This window comes from Muntiacus reevesi, chromosome X, assembly GCF_963930625.1.
Source record: "Muntiacus reevesi chromosome X, mMunRee1.1, whole genome shotgun sequence".
Lineage (NCBI taxonomy): Eukaryota > Metazoa > Chordata > Mammalia > Artiodactyla > Cervidae > Muntiacus > Muntiacus reevesi.
Genome location: NC_089271.1, coordinates 60,299,919 through 60,317,280, shown reverse-complemented (window position 1 = coordinate 60,317,280; position 17,362 = coordinate 60,299,919). Strand labels below are relative to the sequence as shown.

The following is a 17,362-nucleotide window of genomic DNA, read 5'->3' as shown; positions in this document are numbered from 1 at the left end:
GAATTTTCAATAAATTGCTTTAAAAACTGGACATCCACATTCCCCCCAAAAGAATCTAGACAGAATCCTTACGCCCTTCACAAAAATTAACTCAAAATGGATCATAGATGTAAATGCAAAATGCATAACTATAAAACTCTTAGAAGACAACAAAGGAAAAAAACCTATAGGTAAGGCCATAACTTTTTAGACATAACACCAAAAACACAATCCATGAAAGAAACATTTGATATGCTGGAATTAATTAAACTTAAAAACCTGCTTTGTGAAAAAACAACATCAAGAGAATGAGAGGAGAAGATATGGGCTGGTAGAAAATAATTTCAAAACACACATCTGATAAAGGACTACTATCTAAAATATACCAAAAAAAACCCCTCTTAAACTCTTAAAACTTAACAATAAGAAAACAAACAACCCATTTAAAAAATAGGCAAAAGATCTGAATAAACACCTCACTGAAGAAGATATGCAGATGGCAAGTAAGTCTATGAAAAGATATTTATCACCGTATGCTGTTAGTGAACTGCAACTTAAAACAACAGTGTGATATCATACACACCTATTAGAATGGTCAAAATCCAAACACTGACAACATCAAAAGCTGGTAAGGATGTGGGGCAACAGGAACTCTCTTTCTTTGCTGTTGGGAATGCAACTGTATGATCCAGCAGCTGTGTATTTACTCAAAGTAATTGAAAGTTTATGTCCACAGAAAAACCTGAACACAGATGTCTGTAACAACTTTGTTCATAATTTTCAAAACTTGGAAGCAACCAAGATACCCTTCAGTAGGTAAACATTTAAATAAGCTGTGGTATATTCAGATAATGGAATATTTTTTAGCACTAAAAGGAAATGAGCTATCAAATCATGAAAAACATGGAGGAGAAATGCATATTACTAAGTAAAGAAGCCAATTTGAAAAGGCTATATATTGTATGATTCCATGACATTCTAGGAAAGGCAAAATTATGGAGGTAGTAAAAAGAAAGAGTGGTTGCCAAGAGTTAGAGGCAGAGCACAGAAGACTTTTTAGGGCGGTAAAATTATTCTGTATGCTACTATAATTGTGGATATATATTATTACATATTTTTCCAAACCTGTAGTATGTACAACACCAAGAGTGAACCCTAATGTAAATTATGGACTTTGGAAAATAATGATGTGTCAATGTAGATTCATTTGAAATCTCTGTACTTTCCAGTCAATTTTGCTCTGATCTTAAAAACTACTCTAAAAATTAAGTTTATTAATTAAAAAACATAGCTTACAGTAAAATAGACTTTTTTTGGTGTACAGTTCTATGAATTTTAACACATACATGGATTTGTATGACCACTACTCTGATCAGGAACCAAATCAGTTGTACCTTCCAAAAGAATTTCCTCACATAGTCCTTTTCTAACTGACAAGTACTAACCTATTCTCCATCACCATAGTTTTGTCTTCTCAAGAATCTATGTAAGTGGATCATGCAGTATTTAACCTTTTGAGACTGGTTTATTTCAGTAGCATGACTATATCTAAGGTATTAGCAGGATACTCATAGTTTGTTACATCTTATTGCTGAATGGTATCTCATGGTATGGATGTATCAAAATTTAACCATTCACTTAGTGAAGGACATTTGGGTTGATTCCACTTTCTGACTAATGCTGCTATGAATACTCCTATACAGAATTTTGAGTGGATGTATGTTTTCAATTCTCTAGGGAAAATATTCAGGAGTGGCACTACTGGTGTTAAAAAATGAATATTTGAAAATAAAATGAATATTTGTGTCCTCCCAAATTCATATTTTGAAACCTAATCCCTAATGTGATGGGATTTGGAAGTGGGACCTTTAGGAGGTGATTAGGTCAAGGGAGGAACCCACATAGTGGGATTAGTGCCTTTATGAAAAAGACCCTAGAGAACTCCCTTGCCCCTTTAGCTATGTGAGGACACAGCACGAAGATAGCTGTCTATGAATCAGGAAATGGGCCCTTGCCAGACACTGAATCTGCTGGCACCTTGGTCTTGGACTTCCTAAGCCTCCAGACTGTGAGAAATAAATAGTTGTTCTTTAAACCACCCAGTCTATGATATTTTTATTTTAGCAGCCCAAACAGACTAAGACACTGGGTTATATGGAAAGCATATATTTAACTTTGTAAGAAACTGCCACACTGTTTTTCAGAATGACTGCACCATTTTGCCTTCCCACCAGCAATGTATATTTGTGTCTTCACATCCTTGCCAATACTCAGTATTATTTATAACTAAATTATTACATATGTTAAAGTTTTAGCCATTCTGATAGGTGTATGTTTTTAATTTGCTGTTCCTCGTGTTTTAAATTTACTCTAAAGATGTTGACTATTTTTTTGTGTGCTTATTTGCCTTTCATACATCCTCTTTGGTATAGTCTTTTAAAGGTTTTTTAATTTTATTTTTTATTGAAGTATAGTTGATTTACAGTGTTGTGTTAGTTTACACCTGTACAACAAAGTGATTCAGTTATACAATATACATATATATATATATATATTCTTTTTCAGATTCTCTTAAAGATGTTTGATGGGGTTGTTTCCTTTTCCTTACTGTTTGTTATATATTCTAGATATTAGAGATTTGTTGCATATGCAGTTTGCAGATATTTTAGCAAGCTTGTCTTTCATTCTTTTTACAGTGTTTCTGCAGAGCAATTATTTTTTTCATTTTGACGAAGTCTAACATCAAGTTTCTCCATGGATCATAGTTTGGTGTCATATCTAAAAACCTTTTGTTTAACCCCAGATCACAAAGATTTTCTCCTATGTTTTCTTCTAAAAGTTTTATAGTTTAACTTTTGCATTTAGGTATATGATCCATTTTGAATTAATTATTCTATAACATGTGAGGTTTAGGTCAAGGTTGTTTTATTGCACATGGGATATATAATTGTTTCAGCACCACTTGTTGAAAAGATCCTTCCTACATTGAACTGCCTTTGCACCCTTGTCAAACATCAATTAGCCAAAGCTACAAGCTTAGGTTATTGATTTTAAATCTTTATTATTTTCTAACATGTGCATTCAATGCTAAAGGTTTCCTTCTAAGCACTTTTGCTGCATCTTACAAATCTTAAGTTGTATTTTCATATTCACTTAGTTCAAAATATTTTTAAATTTCTCTTGATATTTCTTTAGCAGTATGGCGTTCAATCTCTAAATTATTTGGAATTTTCTAGTTATCATTCTGTTCTTGATTACTAGTTTAATTCCTTTGTGATTTGAAAGCATATTTTGTATGATCTCTACTAGTTTAAATGTATTATAACCCATAATGTGATCTATCTTCATGAATGTTCCATGTGAGCTTGAGAAGAATGTGTATTCTGCTGTTGTTGGATGAAATATTCCATAGATGTCAACTATATCCAGTTGATTGATGGTGCTGTTTAGCTCAACTATATCCTTACTGATTTTCTGCCTGATTGATCTATCTATTACTGAAAGAGGTCTGTTGAAGTCTGAAACTATAATAGTAGATTCATCTGTTTTTTTCTTGCAGCTCTATATGCTTTTGCATCACATATTTTGACAATCTGCAGCTAGGTACATACACATTTAGGATTCTCATATATTCTTGGAGAATTGACCCCTTTACTATGATGTAATACAGTTCTTTCTCCCTGATAGTCTTCCTTGCTCTCAAGTCTGCTTTGTTTGAAATAAATAAGCTAATCCAAATTGTTTTTGATTAGTGTTAGCATGGCATATGTTTCTCCATTCATCTACTTTTAATCAGTCAGTGTCTTAATATTTAGTGTAGGTTTCTTGTAGACTAAATACAGTTCAGTTTTGTTTTTTATCCACTCTGCCAGTCTTTGCTTTTTAACTGGTATATTTAGACCATTTCAACTGAAAATGTTAATTTATAGTTGAATTAAAATCTACCATATTTATAACTGTTTTTATTCATTATACTTGTTTTTTATTTTTAACTCTTTATTTGCCTTCTCTTATTTTAACTTAGCACTTGATAGGATTTCATTTTCTTTCTTGTCTTAGCACAGCAATTAGATAGTTGACCCTTCAAAAATTTGGTGGTTAGGGGTGCCAATCCTCTGCACAGTTGAAAATCTGAGTTTTACAGTTGGCCTTCCACATATGTGGGGCTTCCCTAGTAGCTCAGCTGGTAAAGAATCTGCCTTCAATGCAGGAGACCCCGGATAGATTCCTGGGACAGGAAGATCTACTGGAGAAAGGATAAGCTACCTGCTCCAGTATTCTTGGGCCTCCTTGGTGGTTCAACTGGTAAAGAATCTGCCTGCAATGTGGGAGACCTGGGTTCGATTCTTGGGTTGGGAAGATCCCATGGAGAAGGGAATGGCTACCCACTGCAGTATTCTGGCCTGGAGAATTCCATGGACTATACAGTCCAGAGTCGGACATGACTGAGCGACTTTCACTTTCACTTTCCATATATGTGGTTCCACATATGTGAATTTAACCAACCATGCATCATGTAGTACTGTATTAATTTTAAATATCAAATAATATTTATTTAATAAATAACATTAAATATTATTTATTTTAAATACATATTTTAAGTATGTATGTATTTATTTTAAAACATCCATGTATAAGTGAACCCACACAGTTCAAACCCATGTTGTTCAAGGGTCAGCTGTACTTCTTTATTAAAAAATTAGTGACTGCACTAGGGTTTGCAATATATATATTTACAGCTGGTGCACTGGGAAGACCCAGAGGGATTGGGTAGAGAGGGAGGTGGGATGGGGGATCGGGATGGGGAATACATGTAAATCCATGACTGATTCATGTCAATGTATGACAAAACCCACTACAATATTGTAAAGTAATTAGCCTCCAACTAATAAAAAAATGGAAAAAAAATAAGTTAAGAAGTGAAAGTGAAAGTTGCTCAGTTGTGTTCAACTCTTTGTGACCCCATGGATTGTAGCCCACCAGGTTCCTCTGTCCATGGACTTCTCCAGGCAAGAATACTGAAGTGGGTAGCCATTCCCTTCTCCAGGGGATCTTCCCAACCCAGGGATCGAACTGGATCTCCTGCATTGCAGGCAGATTCTTTACCATCTGAGCCAACCAGGGAAGCCACTTTCAAATAATACTGATACAGTTACCCTGTAACACATTATAGCCAAATTTCTTCTTCTCATCCCTTATATCATTACTATCATTTTTACTTATCCATAAATTATAATCAACCAATATATTGTTGCTGTTATTAGTTTAGTTTATTGTGGTAACAACACTTAACATGAAATTTACCCTCTTAACGAATTTCTAAGTATGCATGCATGTGTGCTAAGTTTCTTTAGTCATGTCTGACTGTTTGTGACCCCATGAACTGTAGCCCACCTGGCTCCTCTGTCCATGGAATTCTCCAGGCAAGAATACTAGAGTGGGTTGCCATGCCCTCCTCCAGGGAATCTTCCTGACCCAGGGATCAAACCAGTGTCTCTTACCTCTCCTGCACTGACAGTTAGGTTCTTTACCACTAGCACCAAGTTTAGTTTAGTTTATTGTGGTAAGACTCTACTCATGGACATCATCAGGTGGTCAATACCAAAATCACATTGATTATATTCTTTGCAGCCGAAGATGGAGAAGCTCTATACAGTCAGCAAAAACAAGACCGGGAACTGACTGTGGCTCAGATCATGAACTCCTTATTGCAAAATTCAGACTTAAATTGAGTAAACTAGGGAAAATGACCTCTAGGTCATTCAGGTATGACTTACATCATGCAAAATGCCAGGCAAGATGAAGCACAGTTCAGTTCAGTTGCTCAGTCATGTCCGACTCCTTGCGACCCCATGAACTGCAGCACGCCAGGCCTCCCTGTCCATCACCAACTCCTGGAGTCCACCCAAACCCATATCCATTGTGTCGGTGATGCCATCCAACCATCTCATCCTCTGTCATCCCCTTGTCCTCCTGCCGTCAATCTTTCCCAGCATCAGGGTCTTTTCAAATGAGTCAGCTCTCCACATCAGGTGGCCAAAGTATTGGAGTTTCAGCTTCAATATTAGTCCCTCCAATGAACACCCAGGACTGATCTCCTTTAGGATGAACTGGTTGGATCCACTTGCAGTCCAAGGGACTCTCAAGAGTCTTCTTAAACACCATAGTTCAAAAGCATCAATTCTTCGGCGCTCAGTTTTCTTCATAGTCCAACTCTCACATCTATACATGACTACTGGAAAAATCACAGCCTTGGCTAGATGGACCCTTGTTGGCAAAGTAATGTCTCTGCTTTTTATTTTTTTCCATTTATTTTTATTAGTTGGAGGCTAATTACTTTACAACATTGTAGTGGTTTTTGTCATACATTGACATGAATCAGCCATGGATTTACATGTATTCCCCATCCTGATCCCCCCTCCCACCTCCCTCTCTACCTGCTCCCTCTGGGTCTTCCCAGTGCACCAGGCCCGAGCACTTGTCTCATGCATCCAACCTGGGCTGGTGATCTGTTTCACCCTAGATAATATACATGTTTCGATGCTGTTCTCTCGAAACATCCCACCCTCGCCTTCTCCCACAGAGTACAAAAGTCTGTTCTGTACATCTGTGTCTCTTTTTCTGTTTTGCATATAGGGTTATCATTGTCATCTTTCTAAATTCCATATATATATGTGTTAGTATACTGTAATGGTCTTTATCTTTCTGGCTTACTTCATTCTGTTTAGTGGGCTCCAGTTTCATCCATCTCATTAGAACTGATTCAAATGAATTCTTTTTAATGGCTGAGTAATATTCCATGGTGTATATGTACCATAGCTTCCTTATCCATTCGTCTGTTGATGGTCATCTAGGTTGCTTCCATGTCCTGGCTATTATAAACAGTGCTGTGATGAACATTGGGGTGCATGTGTCTCTTTCAGATCTGGTTTCCTCAGTGTGTATGCCCAGAAGTGGTATTGCTGGGTCATATGGCAGTTCTATTTCCAGTTTTTTAAGAAGTCTCCACACTATTCTCCACAGCGGCTGTACTAGTTTGCATTCCCACCAACAGTGTAAGAGGGTTCTCTTTTCTCCACACCCTCTCCAGCATTTATTGCTTGTAGACTTTTGGATAGCAGCCATCCTGACTGGCGTGTAATGGTACCTCATTGTGGTTTTGATTTGCATTTCTCTGATAATGAGTGATATTGAGCATCTTTTCATGTGTTTGTTAGCCATCTGTATGTCTTCTTTGGAGAAATGTCTGTTTAGTTCTTTGGCTCATTTTTTGATTGGATCATTTATTTTTCTGGAATTGAGCTGCAGGAGTTGCTTGTATATTTTTGAGATTAATCCTTTGTCTGTTTCCTCATTTGCTATTATTTTCTCCCAATCTGAGGGCTGTCTTTTCACCTTACTTATAGTTTCCTTTGTTGTGCAAAAGCTTTTAAGTTTCATTAGGTCCCATTTGTTTATTTTTGCTTTTATATAAAATAAGCACACAGAAATCCCTTGCATTCCTATACACTCACAATGAGAAAGCAGAAAGAGAAATTAAGGAAACAATACCATTCACCATTGCAACAAAAAGAATAAAACACTTAGGAGTATATCTACCTAAAGAAACAAAAGACCTATACATAGAAAACTATAAAACACTGCTGAAAGAAATCAAAGAGGACACAAACAGATGGAGAAATATACCATGTTCATGGATTGGAAGAATCAATATTGTCAAAATGACTATACTACCCAAATCTATCTGTGGATTCAATGCAATCCCTATCAAGCTACCAACGGTATTTTTCACAGAACTAGAACAAATAATTTCACAATTTGTATGTAAATACAAAAAACCTCGAATAGCCAAAGTAATCTTGAGAAAGAAGAATGGAACTGGAGGAATCAACCTGCCTGACTTCAGACTATACTACAAAGTCACAGTCATCAAGACAGTATGGTACTGGCACAAAGACAGAAATATAGATCAATGGAACAGAATAGAAAGCCCAGAGATAAATCCACGAACCTATGGACACCTTATCTTCGACAAAGGAGGCAAGGATGTACAATGGAAAAAAGACAACCTCTTTAACAAGTGGTGCTGGGAAAACTGGTCAACCACTTGTAAAAGAATGAAACTAGAACACTCTCTAACACCATACACAAAAATAAACTCAAAATGGATTAAAGATCTAAATGTAAGACCAGAAACTATAAAACTCCTAGAGGAAAACATAGGCAAAACACTCTCTGACATAAATCACAGCAGAATCCTCTATGACCTACCTCCCAGAGTACTAGAAATGTCTCTGCTTTTTAATATGCTGTCTAGGTTGGTCATAACTTTCCTTCCAAGGAGTAAGCATCTTTTAATTCCATGGCTGCAGTCACCGTCTGCAGTGATTTTGGAGCCCAGAAAAATAAAATCTGCCACTGTTTCCTCATCTATTTGCCATGAAATGATGGGACTGGATGCCATGATCTTAGTTTTCTAGATGTTGAGCTTTAAGCCAACTTTTTCACTTTCCTCTTTCACTTTCATCAAAAGGCTCTTTAGTTCTTCTTCACTTTCTGCCATAAAGGTGGTGTCATCTGCATATCTGAGGTTATTGATATTTCTCCCGGCAATCTTGATTCCAGCTTGTGCTTCTTCCAGCCCAGCGCTTCTCATGATGTACTCTGCATGTAGGTTAAATAAGCAAGGTGACAATATACAATCTTGACGTACTCCTTTTCTTATTTGGAGGCATTTTGTTGTTCCATGTCCAGTTCTAATTGTTGCTTCCTGACGTGTATGCAGATTTCTTAAGAGGCAGATCAGGTGGTCTGGTATTCCCATCTCTTTCAGAATTTTCCACAGTGTATTGTGATCCACATAGTCAAAGGCTTTGGCATAGTCAATAAAGCAGAAATAGATGTTTTTCTGGAACTGTCTTGCTTTTTCTATCATCCAGCAGATGTTGGCAATTTGATCTCTGGTTCCTCCACCTTTTCTAAAACCAGCTTGAACATCTGGAAGTTCCCAGTTCACATATTGCTGAAATCTGGCTTGGAGAATTTTGAGCATTACTTTACAAGCGTGTGGGATGAGTGCAATTGTGTGTTAGCTTGAGCATTCTTTGGCATTACCTTTCTTTGGGATTGGAATGAAAACTGACCATTTCCAGTCCTGTGGTCACTGCTGAGTTTTACAAGTTGAAATCAAAATTGCTGGGAGAAATATAAATAACCTCAGATATGCAGATGACACCACCCTTATGACAGAAAGTGAAGAGGAACTAAAGAGCCTCTTGATGAGAGTGAAAAAGCTGACTTAAAACTCAACATTGAAAAAACTAAGACCATGACATCCAGTCCCATCACTTCATGGCAAATAGATGGGGAAACAATGGAAACAGTGATAAGCTTTATTTTCTTGAGTTCCAAAATCACTGCAGTTGGTGACTGCAGCCATGAAATTAAAAGACGCTTGCTCCTTGGAAGAAAAGGCAAGAAGAAAGGAAGAAAAGGCAAGGTTGGCACTATGCCAACCTAGACAGCATATTAAAAAGCAAAGACATTACTTTGCCAACAAAGGTCTGTCTAGTCAAAGCAATGTTTTTTTCCAGTAGTCATGTAAGGATGTAAGAATTGGACCATAAAGAAAGCTGAGTGCTGAAGAATTGATGCTTTAGAACTGAGGTGTTGGAGAAGACTTTTGAGAGTCCCTTGGACAGCAAGGAGATCCAACCAGTCAATCCTAAGGGAAATCAGTCCTGAATATTTTCAGAAGGACTGATGCTGAAGCTGAAGCTCCAATACTTTAGCCACCTGATGCGAAGAAATTACTCATTGGATAAAACCCTGATGGAGCAAAGATTGAAGGCAGGAGGAGAAGGGGACGATAGAGGATGAGATGGTTGGATGGCATCAGTGACTCGATGGACATGAATTTGAGCAAGCTCCAGGAGTTGGTGATGGACAGGAAGCCTGGTGTGCTGCAGTTCATGGGGTCACAAAGAGTCAGACATGACTGGGTGACTGAACTGATCTGAACAAATTCCTGATTGTACAATACATTATTGTTGACTATAGTAACAGTGGTTAGCAGATTTTCAGAACTTACTCAAGTTGCTTAACTGAAACTTTATGCCTATTGATCAGTAACTCCCCATTTTCTCTTTCTCTCCAGCCTCTGATAACCACCATTCCACTTTTTGATTCTATGAATTTGATTATTTAAATACTTCACATAAATGGAATCATGCAGTACTTCTCTTTTTGTGACTGGCTTATCTTACTTAACATAAAGTCCATCCATATTATATACTGCAGAATTTCCTTGTTTCTTTAAGGCTGAAAAAAAAAATATATATATATACACACACACATACACATACACACACATATATATATATATATATAATTTTCTTTATTCACTCATCTATTGATGGACATTTAGGTTGTTTCACCTCACTATTCACTACTGTGAATAGTCTTGCAATAATCATGGGAATGCTAATATCGCTGCAAGATACTAACTTCAGTTCTTTTGGATAAATACCAGAAGCAGTAATTCTATTTTTAATTTTTTGAGGAGCCTCCATAATATTTTCCATAGTGACTGCACCATTTTACATTCCTACCAGTGTAGAATCTGTGTACAAGCATTCAGATATCTCCATATTCTTGCCAACACTTGTCTTTTGTTTTTTGATAATTTTGATTTGCATTTGTCTCATTATTAGTGATGTTGAGCATTTAAAAATATATCTGTTAGCCATTTGTGTCTTCTTTGGGAAAAGTCTATTCATGTCCTTAGACCATTTTTTAAATTGAGTTACTAGGCTTTGTTTTGTTTATTTGTTATTGAGTTGTAGGAGTTACTTATATATTTTGGAGTTTAGCCTCTTATCAGATATAAGGTTTGTAAATATATTTTTCATCCCATAGGTTGCCTTGTCATTTTCTTAATGGTTTCTTTTGATATGAAGAAGGTTTTTAGTTTGATGTAATCCACTTATTTATTTGTATTTTTATTGCCTGTGATTTTGGTATCATATCCATGAAATTATTGCCAAGATCATTCCCTTATGTTTTCTTCTAGGGTTTGACACTTCAGGTCTTAAGTTTAAGTTTTTAATCTATTTCGATTGATTTTTTGTATGGTGTAAGATAAGGGCCCAATTTCATTCTTTTGTATGTAGATGTCCAGTTTTCCCAATATAAATTGTTGAAGATGCAAGTCTTTCCCCATTGTGTAGTTCTTGGTACCCTTGTCAAAGGTCAGTTGACCATATTTACATGGATTTATTTATGGGTTCTCTATCTTGTTCCATGGATCTATATGTCTGTTATCATTATTTTGAAGAAATAGTTATCTATTATATCAATTAAAGAGAAGAAAAATTGATGCAGTTGCTGTGGAAAATAGTACGGTTGTTTCTCAGAAAATGAAAGTGAAACTTCCATATGACCTGGCAATTCCATTCCTGGGTATAAATGTGAATAAGAATAAAAGCACTAATTTGAAAAGACACATGCACCTCAATGTTCATGTCAGTATTATTTTCAATAGCCAAGACATGGGAGCAACCTAAATGTCCATCAACAGAGAAATGGATAAAGAAGATGTGGTATATATATATACAATGGAATATCACTCAGCCATGAAAAGAATGAAAATTTGCCATTTGCAGCAACATGAATGGACTTGCAGAGCATTATGCTAAGTGAAGCAAGTCAGATAGAGAAAGATAAATACTGCATGATATCGCTTATATGTGCAATCTAAAAAATACCACCAACTAATAAATATGACAAAAAAAGCAGATTCATAGATACAGAGAACAAACTAGGGGTTAACAGTGAGAAGAGGGAAGGGGGGAGGGGCAATATAGTGCTAGGGGATTAAAAGGTACAAACTATTATATATAAAATAAGCTACAAGGATATATTGTTTTACAGGGAATATAGCCAGTATTTTATAATAACTATAAATAGAGGACAACCTTTAAAAATTGTGAACCACTATATATCTATACATTGCACACCTGTAACTTATGTTGTACACAAACGATATTTTAGTTTTAAAAAAGAATAAAAGTAAAATATTTTATTTTACCATCATTATTACACTCTTTTCCTTTCTTCATGTAGATACTAGTTTCTGACCTATATCATTTGCCTTCACTCTGAAGAACTTCTTTGAACATTTCTTGCAAAGCAGATCTACAGGTGACAAATCTCCTTCGCTTTTGTTTGTCTGAGAATGTCTTTATCTCTCCTTCATTGTTGCAGGAAAATTTTGCTGAATATAGAATTTCATGTTAGTAGGTCTTTCTCTTTCAACACTTTAAATATTTCACTGTGTCTCTTCTAGCTTCCATGGTTTCTGAAGTAAAGTCGCTTATAAGTTTTTTTATGGCTCAGTATGTGATATATATTTTTGAACATTCCATGTTCACTTAAAAATGGAGTTTGCTATGCTGTTATTGAGTGAAGTGTTTATTTAAGTCAGTTAGATGTAGTAACTGGTTGTTGTTAGTGTTCAGTTTTAAATCCTTGCTGATTTTCTGTCTACTAGTTTTATCAATTAATGATAGAGAAGTGTCGAAATCTCCAACTATAATTGTAAATTTATTTCTCCAGCAGTGTTTTACAATATCAATTTTTCTTTCATGTTTTTTGGGGCTCTGTTGTTATCTGTATACACATTCAGGATTGTGTATTCTTGGTTATTTACCCCTTTGATCATATAATTCCCCTGTTTTTATTTGTAGTACCATCTGCTCTGAAGTCCACTTTTTCTGATATTAATATAGCCATTCCTGGTTTCTTTTTATTAATGTTTGTGTGATATATGTGTGGCATGTCATTTAAGATCAGATTCATACCCAGGAATTCATGGACAGTTTTATGGAGTCACTTTCCTGAGCTCCTCCCTTTCTTCAGTCTCCCAAGTACTTTCCAGTTAGGGGGGCGCCCCTTCTTGGTCCTCCAGCTGGAAAAGTAGGAACTTAATTTATCCTGTTCTGCCATTCGTTTCCTATGATTATGTTTATATCAGGAACCTAATGGCAACATGACACAGGAAGGAAATAAAAGCAACATGGTTTCATTCCATTTTCCTGATATCACAGCCCCTTTGATCAGAGAGGAAAATCCTCCTCCCTTGGAGTTTTAGGTGACTGCAAGACACTACTGCCATCATGGTGGCTTCCAGGAGACCCCTTCTTTCTTCTAAAGATTGAACTAAATAAATGGCCTTTCCTGGAGATTTTCTGTCTACACTGAAACCTACTTCTGAGTTTTGGGCTACTTTGAGTCCAGGCTGGAGGATAGCAAAGGGAAAAAGTAGTAAACTTATCACCACATCAGTGACTCTTGCTATTTACTTTTCAGTTTTTTTTTTTTCCTGCATTGTGCAGCATGTGGAATCTTAGTTCCCTGGCCAGGGATTGAACCCATGCTCCTGGCAATGGGAGTGCAGAGTCTTAACCACTGGATTGCCAGGGAAGCCCCTACTTTTCAGTTTTTAAATAGTTGTTCCATGTGTTCCGTACATGTTTTATAACTGCATTCAGTAGGAGAGGCAAGGAATATGTTGTTTCCATCTTTCCTGGAAACATAACCCCAGGCCACAGAAATATAATTGTCTCCACCTTCATCCTGATTCTGAAATTGTCTGAACTATTTCATTTAAGTGTGCTGTATATAAAATTATATCCTCTGCAAACAATAATGTGTTTTTCTTTCCTTTATTTATACCTCATTTATTTTTCTTGTCTATTGCATTAGATAGAACTCCCACAAAAATATTAAAGGTGATAGTGATCACTTTTGTCTTATTTCAGACTGATACGTCCTGCTTGGCAGAATTTTCCACATGTCTCTCATAATCACTGGATATAGAGTGCTGTAAACAGATACATAGTTCATGGACAGATGAACACACGGTGAAGAAACACGTAACATTTGACGAAAATCAACACCATGAAAGAGAGACACTGACCTCAACAAACAGAATTAAATTCAAAGAAGCATGTACTATAGCAAACAGAATAAGATCTAAAAATAAGTAATATCTCAGAGAATTAAGGAGGGATATTGCATTTATAAATCATCAATAGGTTTTTATGAAAAGGGAAATTAGAGATTTTAGAGAGTGGACAAATGATTATAAAAATATTGAAAACTCAGTCAATATACCTTCGCAGAATAAGCATAGATGAAGAGTTAATTGATGATCTGGAAGATGGAGCCAAAAATTTTTACTAGAATGCAGCCCCCAAAAACAGGGAAATGGAAAATGTGAAAGAAAAATAAAGACATAGGAATAATAGATCCATAAGTTCTAATAATCATCTAATATAATTTCTAGGGGAGACCAAACTATTCAAAGAAATAACAAAAGAAATATTTTCTTAGCTCAAGAAAGACAAAGTATACAGATTGAAAGGTGCCAGAATGCTGGCTGAGGTGAATAAAAAAACACCTACGTTTTATACATCAGATTATCCTTTTCCACCTTGCTCTGTATATCTGGAGGCTGACTACTATTGACTTCATCATCAAGGATATGTTGCTTTCTGGTTTTGGGGGTTTGGCCAGTTAGAGGCAGTGGCAAGAGATTAAAGGACAGGAGGGCAAGGGAATCAGGCTATTTATTTCCCCAGCCTCCTCCCAGGTAAGCCATGGTTCAGCAATGGCTTTATTATGCTGCAGCTCCTGGCAGGAAGTCTCTCTCACATAGCTACAGCTCCCAGAGACTAGAAATAACAAGAAAGTATTATCAACTGTAGGCCTGAAGGAATGAGGGGGAAGAGAACAACTTTTGAAACTGAGAGAGCTATAGCTGGTGTGATCACTAGGAAACCAGGCTTAAAAATAAAAACAAAAATTAAAAGAATCTATCTGAGAACTTAGTGGCTCCAGAACACAGGGAATACAAAATCTACAGAATTAACCCAGGAAAGTCACTGAACAAATGAGCAGTATCAACAACAACTCCCTAACAATAACAACAAAAACACAGCAATAATAAATCTTGGGGGAGTGTAATCTAATACTTCCTAAAGGAGATCAGTCCTAGGTGTTCATTGGAAGGACTGATGTTGAAGCTGAAACTCCAATACTTTGGCCACCTGATGCAAAGAGCTGACTCATTTGAAAAGACCCTGATGCTGGGAAAGATTGAGCACAGCAGGAGAAGGGGATGACAGAGGTTGAGATGGTTGGATGGCATCACCGACTCAATGGACATGAGTTTGGGTAGGCTCCGGGAGTTGGTGATGGACAGGGAGGCCTGGCCTGTTGCAGTCCATGGGGTTGCAAAGAGTTGGACACGACTGAGCGACTGAACTGAACTGAACTGAATCTAATACTAGAATTGTTATTATATATTACTTTAAATGTCTGATTTTAAAAAGTTATTAGACATGCAAAGAGACAGGAAAGTATGGCACATATTCAAAAGCAGTCATTAGAAACTGTCCACGAGGAAACCTGGACATTGGACTAACTAGATCAAGACTTTAAATCAGGTATTAGAAATATATTCAAAGAAGTAAAGAAAGCCATGTCTAAACAAATACGGCAAAGTAGGAGAATGATTTCTTACCAGACAGAAAAATATGTACATCACAGTCACAATGATGAAAACCAAAGAAAAAGAGAAAGCCTTAAAAGCTACAAGAGAAAAGTAACTTATCACATACAAGAAATCCCTTACTTTTCATCAGAAACAAAGGCAGTTAGAAGACAGTGTAATGGCATATTCAAAATGTTGAAAGAAAAGGACAGGTCAGTCAAGAATTCTACATCTGAAAGAACTATCACTCAAGGATGAAATATATTCCCAGATAAACAAGGATCAAGAGAATTTGTTACCAGTAGATATACACTACGAGAAACACTAAAGAGAGTCCTTCAGGCTGAAAAGAAAGAACATTAGATGGTAACTTGAATCCATACAAAGAAATAGTGTGCTGACAAAGTTAACTACATAGGTACATTTAAAGGCAATATAAAATAGTTTTACTCATTTTTCCTCCTAATTTAAAAGGTGCACACATACACCAATAATTACAAACCCATGTTAATGGCATTACAGTCTATGTAGAGGAATGACAATAATAGCACAAAAGAGGGAGGGTAGAGGGAGCTCTATTAGAATATATAGTTTTTATATACTATTGGAATTAAAGTGAAAGTGAAGTTGCTCAGTCGTGTCCAACTCTTTGCAACCCCATGGACTGTAGCCTACCATGCTCCTCTGTCCATGGGATTTTCCAGGCAAGAGTACTGGAGTGGGCTGCCATTTCCTTCTCCAGAGGATCTTCCTGACCCAGGGATCGAACCTGGGTCTCCCGCATTGTAGGCAGACGCTTTACCGTCTGAGCCACCAGGGAAGTCCTTATTGGAATTAAGTTAGTATTAATCTGAGCCAGATTATTTTAAGACAAACATTGTAATTCTCAGAGCAATCATTAAGAAAATCACTCAAAAATATAATAAACAATAACAGCAAAGGAACTTTAATGGTAGACTAAGAAATATGTGAATGTGAAAAGTGAAAGTCGCTCAGTTGTGTCTGACTCTTTGTGACCCCATTAACTCTATAGCCCGCCAGGCTCCTCTGTCCATGGAATTCTCCAGGCAAGAATACTGGAATGGATTGCCATTCCCTGCTCCAGAGGATCTTCCCAACCCAAGGATTGAATCCAGGTCTCCTGCACTGGCAGGTGGATTCTTTACAGTCTGAGCACCAGGGAATGTGTATTTAATACAAAAGAAGGCAGTAATGGAAGAACAGAGAAACAAGGAAGAAATAGGACATATAGAAAACAAATAGCATAATAACAGACATGAATTCTACCACATCAATCATAAAATTTAATGTGAATGGATTAAAAACCTCAATCACAAGGCAGAATATAACTCCATGCCCTCTTAGACCAAATGTGGTATACAACCTCCATGATACCTTAGCACACTCTCATTCCTGCCTCCCATGAGCATTCTGAGCTATTATTCTGTGGATAGGAGGATTGCAGATAGAATTGTCAAACCAACTTTGAATGGTTCACATGGTCCATCTCCAGACCAATCTAGAAAAAGATGATCAAGATAGGGGAGGGAGAGTAAGAAAATGCCAATCACATTGTCTTAATTTCTAGAATGCTGGACCTGTGAACCATGGAGGATATTTGGAGTTGCAGGGCACACTTAAAAATGTATAGCTACTACTTTCCAGCCAAACTGTCCTTCTTTGTTGAGGTTTCTTAAGAATGGTTAAGGTCTTACTCAGGACTTCCACAGAAGCATAACCTTTCAGGGGATTAGGGAAGGTCTTCTTTGGCCCCCATCTTGGACTACTACAGCCTTATTCCTCATACATCATTAAAAAGAGTATCTC

The 17,362-nt window shown here is 36.7% G+C and overlaps 1 non-coding gene across 1 annotated transcript; it reads right to left on the bottom strand.

Moving 5' to 3' along the window:
- Window positions 1-16,282: 16,282 nt before the first annotated feature.
- TRNAC-ACA (transfer RNA cysteine (anticodon ACA)) lies at window positions 16,283-16,355 on the bottom strand. Its single transcript has one exon. It is a non-coding gene; the product is annotated as a tRNA-Cys (tRNA).
- Between the last annotated feature and the right edge of the window lie 1,007 nt (window positions 16,356-17,362).